Source organism: Bubalus bubalis, chromosome 4 (assembly GCF_019923935.1).
Source record: "Bubalus bubalis isolate 160015118507 breed Murrah chromosome 4, NDDB_SH_1, whole genome shotgun sequence".
NCBI classification, from domain to species: domain Eukaryota; kingdom Metazoa; phylum Chordata; class Mammalia; order Artiodactyla; family Bovidae; genus Bubalus; species Bubalus bubalis.
This window is the reverse complement of record NC_059160.1, coordinates 74,239,439-74,247,397: the sequence shown is the minus strand read 5'-3', so window position 1 is coordinate 74,247,397 and position 7,959 is coordinate 74,239,439. Positions and strand designations below refer to the sequence as shown.

The 7,959-nt window shown below is 38.8% G+C and overlaps 1 long non-coding RNA gene across 1 annotated transcript; it reads right to left on the bottom strand.

Annotated features, from left to right (window-relative positions):
* Positions 1 to 5,327: 5,327 nt before the first annotated feature.
* Positions 5,328 to 7,208, bottom strand: LOC123465649. Its single transcript, XR_006640902.1, has 3 exons — positions 6,858 to 7,208; positions 6,064 to 6,154; positions 5,328 to 5,444 (listed from the first exon to the last, which is right to left on the bottom strand). It is a non-coding gene; the product is annotated as an uncharacterized LOC123465649 (long non-coding RNA).
* Positions 7,209 to 7,959: the final 751 nt, after the last annotated feature.

Below are 7,959 nucleotides of genomic sequence, written 5' to 3'. Positions count from 1 at the left end.
CATTTTGTTTTATATAATACATGGATAGACTTAAAACTTAGAAAAATAAGATTAATTTTGAAGGTATAAGAAATGCGTATTTAAAAAGAAAAAAAAAAGAAATGTGTATTTTTGGTCTTACAAGAGTCTTCATAATGTAATAATTCAAATCTATATACTCTTCTTGAATAAAAGCATTATTAGAATGCTAATGAGCTCAATTTTTAAAAATTTTTTTATAAATGATTGGGAGTGGCGCTGGGATTTATACGTGAAATGAAGGAAAGTGAAGAGATGTCAAGATAAAAAGCTTAATGGAAATTACAATTAAAACCCAATCTCCTTTCATTGGAAAGTGTTGTAGAGTCTGGAAGTATTACTGTGTTCATGAAGGTGAGAAAAAAGTTAGCTCTAGTTCAACTCATTTAATACCAGAAAACATAATTGATTTTCATTTTTAAAAACTTAATTAGGTAGTTAATATGGTCCACTGATATCCAGATTTTATACCTGCCTGTGCACCAGAGCTTCAACCCAACTTGATTTGCTCTCATCAGCGATTTCATTTTCATAGAGATTCACAAATGGAGAATAAAATTATAACTTTATTCTTTTGCAGTGTTAGATCTTACACATTTCTCCCATTTATTTTACCTGGGAAAGTAGTTTGAGAGAGGAATTAAGAGAACATTGCCAAAAAGATCAAATATAGAAATGAGTTTGTAATTTTCGGTCTCATTTAGTTTTATATTCAACAGCATGTTAACAATTCGGGAAGGAAATTCTTCTTCAGTTCCTTTGAAAAGTAACACACAAACTACAATTCCTTTCTGAATCACCAACCATTTGGCCTCAAGTCTTCCCAAGAGCACCTCCTTTCAAGTAATATGCACCCACTACTTGAGGCATGCCTGGTTGTCAATCAAACTTGTCCACTGCAAGTATGCACACATTTATTTTATGTTCTAAATTAAAGTTTTAAATAAGCCTGAGCTTATTTTGCCATGCCAGATAAGCAAGAAGTTTTGTCTCTTCCTCTTGAGGCTATGCTTTTCCTTTCAACATCTAAGAACCTCAAGGGCATATACAGTCTAATAGAGGGATTCCAATACTGAAACTCCAATATTTTGGCCACCTGATGTGAAGAACTGACTCATTAGAAAAGACCTTGATGCTGGGAAAAATTGAAGGCAGGAGAAGGGGATGACAGAGGATGAGATGGTTGGATGGTATCACCATCTCAATGGACATGGAGTTGAGCAAGCTCCAGGAGTTGGTGATGGACAGGGAAACCTGGTGTGCTGCAGTCCATGGGGTTGCAAAGAGTCGGACACGACTGAGCAACTGAACTGAACTGAGAGGGATTCCATCTGATTTCCATATCCAAGCTCAGCCATTTACTGTCATACTTTTCACCAAAACAGAGTGTAACTAAAGTAAAATTCCATAAAATCTAAATGCCAAGGAGGAATATTCCTGGCCCACATCCCTGTGAGTGGATGAGAGTGAAGAGTCATACCTTGGAGGAAGAGTCATACCTGATTCTACCATGTTGTATCTTTGAATGAGGCTAAGTTCCTTCCTCAGGCCAAGCTTGGGCAAGGAGTCTCTTCACTTGAATTCCAGGTTCACAGTTTAATTTTAAACTATCCTCTAAGACACCTGCTGCCCTATGTCACAAGAGGCCCAATAGCTCACCATTTGAGGACCCCCAATCAGCATCCCTTTATTTTTGCAGGGATTTGAATGTCAAGAGTGAACCTGGGAAGCTTCTCATCTACAGACCTTCATCCACAATGTGCTGTGCTTAGTCGCTCAGTCATGTCCAACTCTTTGCGGCTCCTTGGACCGTAGTCTGCCAGTCTCCTCTATCCATGGAGATTCTCCAGGCAAGAATACTGGAGTGGGTTGCCATACCCTCCTCCAGGGGATCTTCTCAATCCAGGGATTGATCCCAGGTCTCCCACATCGCAGGCAGGTTCTCTACTGTCTGAGCCACCAGGGAAGCATCCATAATAGGCTATTTTAAAAGACTGTTTAAAATTTTTACTTTATTACAGGCTTTTCTACTTGTAAACATTACATAGGTTTTCAACATTTCAATTTTCTGCTCCATTGGATTCCATTTATTGCCTTGTAGGTCCCAGGCACTCCTAGCAGTAAAGGTCTTCTTGCCTTTACCTGACATTGGGCCTTGACTGCTCCCAGAGGGTCTAGATGCTCTACCCTCTTTCTGGGGATAAAACTATGTTGTTGCTGATATTGACTTACTTTTTCAAGGGTGATCCAGGAGCAAACAAACAAGCAAACAAAAACAACCAGCAAACAAAAATTACAAGCACAAGTTAAATTTTCAGAGGAGACATCCCACTACATTAAGGTAAAATGATATATGATCATTCCTTCCTGGCAATAGTGTATAAGTCTGTCTTCACTGTGCTAGATGTATTAATCTGCCCACGCTGCAAAATACCATAGACTGGGTGGCTTAAAAGACAGAATTTTATTTTCTCATAGTCTGGAGCCTGGAAGTCCAACATCAAGATGCCAGCATGGCTTGGATTCTGCTGAGAACTCTCTTCCCAACTTATAGATGGCCACCTTCTGCTGTGTCCTCAGGTGGCAAAGAGGTATAAAGCTCTCTGGTGTCTCTTCTTGCAGGGGCACTAATCCCATCAACCAGTCTGCATCCTTCTGGCCTCATCTAACCCTAGTTACCTCCCAAAGGACCCATCTTCAAATATCATCACATGGAGAGTTAGAGCTTCAGCATAAGATTTTGGGAATGAACTAAACATCCAGTCTTTAACAGTAGATAAGCCTTATTGTCATTTTCTTTCTTGGCTAACATTTAGAAGATGTTCCTTGTTTAAGATTTATCTTATTCCTGTGATGTATCATTTCAACCATGGTGAAACTGACCAAAAACAAAGGTTTTATATGAGATCATTAATATTTTGAAAACTTAAATAGAAAGGAATGCACATTTTTATGCAAATCAACTTAATCTCAGCTTTCATTTTTCCAATTTATTGCTTGCTGTCATACATGATTTTTAGAGAAAGAAAGAATATCCCAACATGGAAAAAGGTAAAAATACACATACATATTATCTGAATGTGGTTAGATATAGAATATACAGAAAAATATTTTAAAATTCTGAAATTTTCAACCATTTCTCTAACCAAATACATCTGAACATTTTTATCTAAGAATTCTGAGGTTTCTTTCATCATGAATAAAGGCACCTACAGCTTTACTTACATGTATTTTTATTTTACACACTTCATCAGGGACAGCAACATGACCCATTCTAGTACAAAAAATTGACAACTCATTACAACATAAAATATTAACATTAAACTAACATTGATATTAAATCACTACTATACAAAGGCTGATAGAAGAGAACTAGAAGCAGTATAATTCAACTTTTATCTTATCTGTATTTATGCAATTTCCAAACAACTGAAATAATAATAATAATAATATTAATAGTATAACTTTATGCAATGAGAGTTTTAGATAATTTAGAAGAAAACTTACTTCCCTAGGCCTCCTTTCTAAAAACATATACAGCCATCAGAATTCATTCTTAAGTATACATTGGAAAGAAAAATTAGCTTGATATCAAGTGTAAAATATCTCAGTAACTTTAGAATCCAGAAACAAAGTTTGAAACAAGAAGACTGCGTTTATTTTTGAGGTAAGTACCCTTCTAGGAGCTTTCATAAGCCATTATGCTATTTAGTCTTATAGCCTCTCTCTAAGTGACAAAATGTCTCAATTGTGCCATTAAAATGGGTATGACCCAGTGTGAAGGGCCAGGAGATCTGAATTGCCAATGTATGTCATGTACCGCTCAGAGTGCCCAGGTGTGCCACTATTTTATATTAAGGGAAGAAAAGATCCATGACATTTTTTCTAAGGTGGGCTGGAGATAGTTTTCTATACAGGAGCATTTCATTTGCTTCAAATGAGTTTAAGGCACCATTTATAATACAAATATTATGGCTTAATTCTAGTGTAGGAGAGGAGGTGCTGAGCAGTGGGAGGAGCTTGCCATGGGTCATCCCAGATGTGGCAGGGCCTCTAGTCTTGGAACCAGTACTTGGAATTTCATAAGACTTTAAATCCTTGGGAACTTTCTTATGTTCCATGTTCTGTGTGCTTTGTCAGAGACAGCAAGGCAGAAGGAGCTGAGGAGACTGTGTTTCTACCTCCAGGCTTGGGGGAAGAGGGACACCTAGGGTAGCTCATGGGGCGGCAGTTAACTGCAAGAGAGAACGGGGACAAGGATTGACACAGAATGATTGCCTGCTACACACCAGGCTCTATACTGGGCACTCTGTGTACATTATCCTATGTAGAGAGTACAACAAATCTATGAGGGATTATTCTCATCACAGGTGGAAAAAATCAAGACTTGATACTCAAGTTCATATACTCATCACAGTTGGGGTTTGAACTTGAATCTGATTGTGAAGCCCACATTCTTTTTTCTCTACCATATGTACAAACATACTATATCATTTCTACTACATCTCAGAGTCCTTTCTTTTGCTAGCATAAAGCAATTAAATTTACATTGCAGGCTGTGCTTATAGCATTCTTACATATCCATCAGGTTTTCCTGCTTTAAAAGACAGTGTATCAATCCGAATTTAAACTTGAAACCTGAAGCTATTTTCATAAATTATATGCTGCTTGAAGCTTTGAAAATGTCTCTAGCAACTGGCTAGAGAAACCATAGATTCATGATGCCTGCCCCCTGGATATTTATACTTTTGTGACTGTCACTGAAAATTATATACAGGATTGATAAGTTGGAGTTTGGTTGTACCTTCTCTAGTTCAAAGGGTTTCCCTTCTACCTGATGTCAAGTTTTATATATCATGACCACAAATTAGATGTTGTCACTGGTCTTAGAGTCAAATTTCAAAGGTAACCTTAACACATTGCTGTGTTTTATGGGAAAAGATAAATGCTGAGTCATGTTTCTTATCTTGGAACCTCAGGAGCTTCATACTTCTAAGTCCTGGGGCCATTCTCTACTGGTTGCTTGCTTAAGGTGCATGGCTTGGTCAGACTCCTTCTGAGATTCTCCACTTAGCATTCTATGCTAGCCTGGCCCTGCCTTCAGCTCTTCCTTCCACCAGGAAACCATCACAAGTTATTTGAATTATCTCTCTCTCTCTCTTTTTTTTTTATCTTTTATTTATTTATTTTTATTTTTTTTAACTTCACAATATTGTATTGGTTTTGCCATATATCAAAATGAATCTGCCACTGGTATACATGTGTCCCCCATCCTGAACCCTCCTCCCTCCTCCCTCCCCATACCATCCCTCTGGGTCGTCCCAGTGCACCAGCCCCAAGCATCCAGTATTGTACATCAAACCTGGACTCTGGCAACAGCCTTTTTCTTGCCTTTGAATGGAAGTCATAGCTCTCGTCTGTGCTACCTGTTGGGGAGAAAATGGTCATGAATTCTTACTAAATTCTTCTTCACTGCAAGATTGTCACTCTACAACAAAGCATCATGGCAAAAAAGCTAAGTGACTAGAGAAAAAGTCATTCCCTTTTGCCTGTGACTAGAGAGGCAACATGGTACCACGGACAGAACACTGGTTGTCCATCATAGCCCACTGTACTCCGCAGGGAGGTGGAGGCCACACCTGAGGTTTTGTTACCAGCCAGCTGTGTTTCACTGGGCAAGTCGCTGCATCCCGGTGGCCCAATTTTTTAGACATGAAACAATAATAATACCTTCTCTGCCTTCCTTAATTTGTTATAAGATTAAAATGAGATGGTATATGAAAATGCTCTGTAAAATACAAAGCACTTAACAAAACTCCAAGCTCCTGTGATGTTACTGATTGCAACCTTCAATAGCCTTTATTGTCTCTCTTACTCATTTAGTACCTCATGAGATACTGATATAATTAGGATGAGCAACTCATTCCAATTTGCCAGGAACTTTCTTGATTTTCACAATCACAATGCAGAAAGCCCTGCTTTCTGGAGACCCTGCAACCCCCAGCAAATCAGAGTTTTTTGTTGCCCTAGCAATAATGAAGTTACTTGATAATAAGGATGCTGGCTGGTGCTAACATCTTCTTTCACCATCCTCTCCACGGGAAAGACACCAACAAGTCGTTCCCATATGTCTGGGCTGTAAGCAAAGAGGTTTTCAGAGAAAGGTGTAAACTGGGTGGTCATTGATGAGAAGGGGATAGAAAAATCATGATAACTGATACTTAGTAATATAATAATAAAAAAACTGAAATTAATCAAGATAATATCCTTAAAATCAGACCTGACTCACTTTTCTGTGCCCATTGGCAGATCCCAGTGTTCTATTTTGGTTGCGAAAGTGGGAATCTCTGAGCCCAGAACCTACTCCCAGGCAGCTCTGCTCTCCCCACTTCCTCCTATCCCTTCCCACGCACATCCAGGGAGCTGCCTGGTGTTTCATGCCTTTCACAATCATTGGAAATTATTCATCCTGTTGAGACATTGTAGGATGGTCATTTTTTAAAAAACCACACCAATAAAGCAATTATCTCAACTTGAACTTTAAGTTCCCAGCCAGCCTTGAGCTATTCAACTCAGCTCAATTCTTTTTTTCTTTTTAATGAATTTTTATTGAAGTATTGTTGCTTTACAGTGCTGTGTTAACTTCTCTGTACAGCAAAATAAATCAGCTATACCTATACATACAATCCTGCTGTTTTTGGATTTCTTTCCCATTTAGGTCACCACAGACCACCAAGTAGACTTCCCTGTGTGGTACAATAGGTTTTCATTAGTTATCTATATTATCCATAGTACCAACAGTGTGTGTATGTCAATCCCAATCCTCCAATTCATCTCACCTCATCCCTTTTCAACTCCTCAGTTCTGTCCTCTACACCCCCATCCTCCTCAGGAGCATGGAAAGAGGTTGGCATGGCCAGGATCCTGCTGCGGTGACCTGCAGGGGTGTACATACTGCCTGATGAAAAGCCTGTTGTTTTCTTTTGGCTCTGGAGCTCCCAGGCTGTGGGCATCTCTGTAGCACAATCATGGACCAATGCAAAAGGACAGATCCAGCCCTATTGCTCTGGCTCTAGCATATTGGCTTATGGACAGAGAAGACATAAAATGATACCAACATGGTAGCAGTAGGATAAATGCTTCTCTTTGAATTTCATAGAAGAAATAAAACTTTGGGTGATCAGAGGAGACTTCAGTGGTTCCAAAGCGGTCAGGAAAACAAACCAAGAACTGGCCAAACGAGCTGGATTGCTTTCCTGTGAATCATCAGAGTAACCTCAGGCCTCAGATGGGCTGGCACCCATGAGCCCAGGTCCATCTCACCTGTGGGAAACAGGCTTTGAAAAGGGAGAGTTGCCATATCTCCACTTGCCAACTTCTTGGTCTTCCCAGGGCTGGGCATAAGAATCACAGGACCTGTCTTTATATTTTGTAAAGTTTTTATCCCTCTATGCTTTTAATGACATCTTTCAGAGTTTACTTTTTGAAATGCTGATAATCTTAATAATGAAATGGGTTTTAGAACTTGAGGGAGTTGGAAAGGGAAATAGGAACTAAACTGTGGATGTTTTTAATGATTCCCAGCTCTTTCACTGGGAAGGGATCAGTGATGTGCTGAAAAATGTCTAACAGGCATTCTGAAGAGAAAAAAATTTAAATCCGATTTGTGGTGTTTGCTAGTTTCCATAGTATAAATACTCCCAACATGACCAATTTTGCTGGATCCAACATACCACTGGAAGGACTCTGTTTTCCTTTGCCAAGGTCTGTCTTACCTGATGCAGGTCCCGAAGATATATTTATTAAGAATTAAACTTTATCCAAGTGATTGAAGTAAAAATATTCTATTGAAAATGTTCCTTAACTTTCTTTATTTTCGTTTAGAAACTTGGCATCTTGTTCATATTCTTAATACCCTACCATGCTCATTTTTTTTTTTTT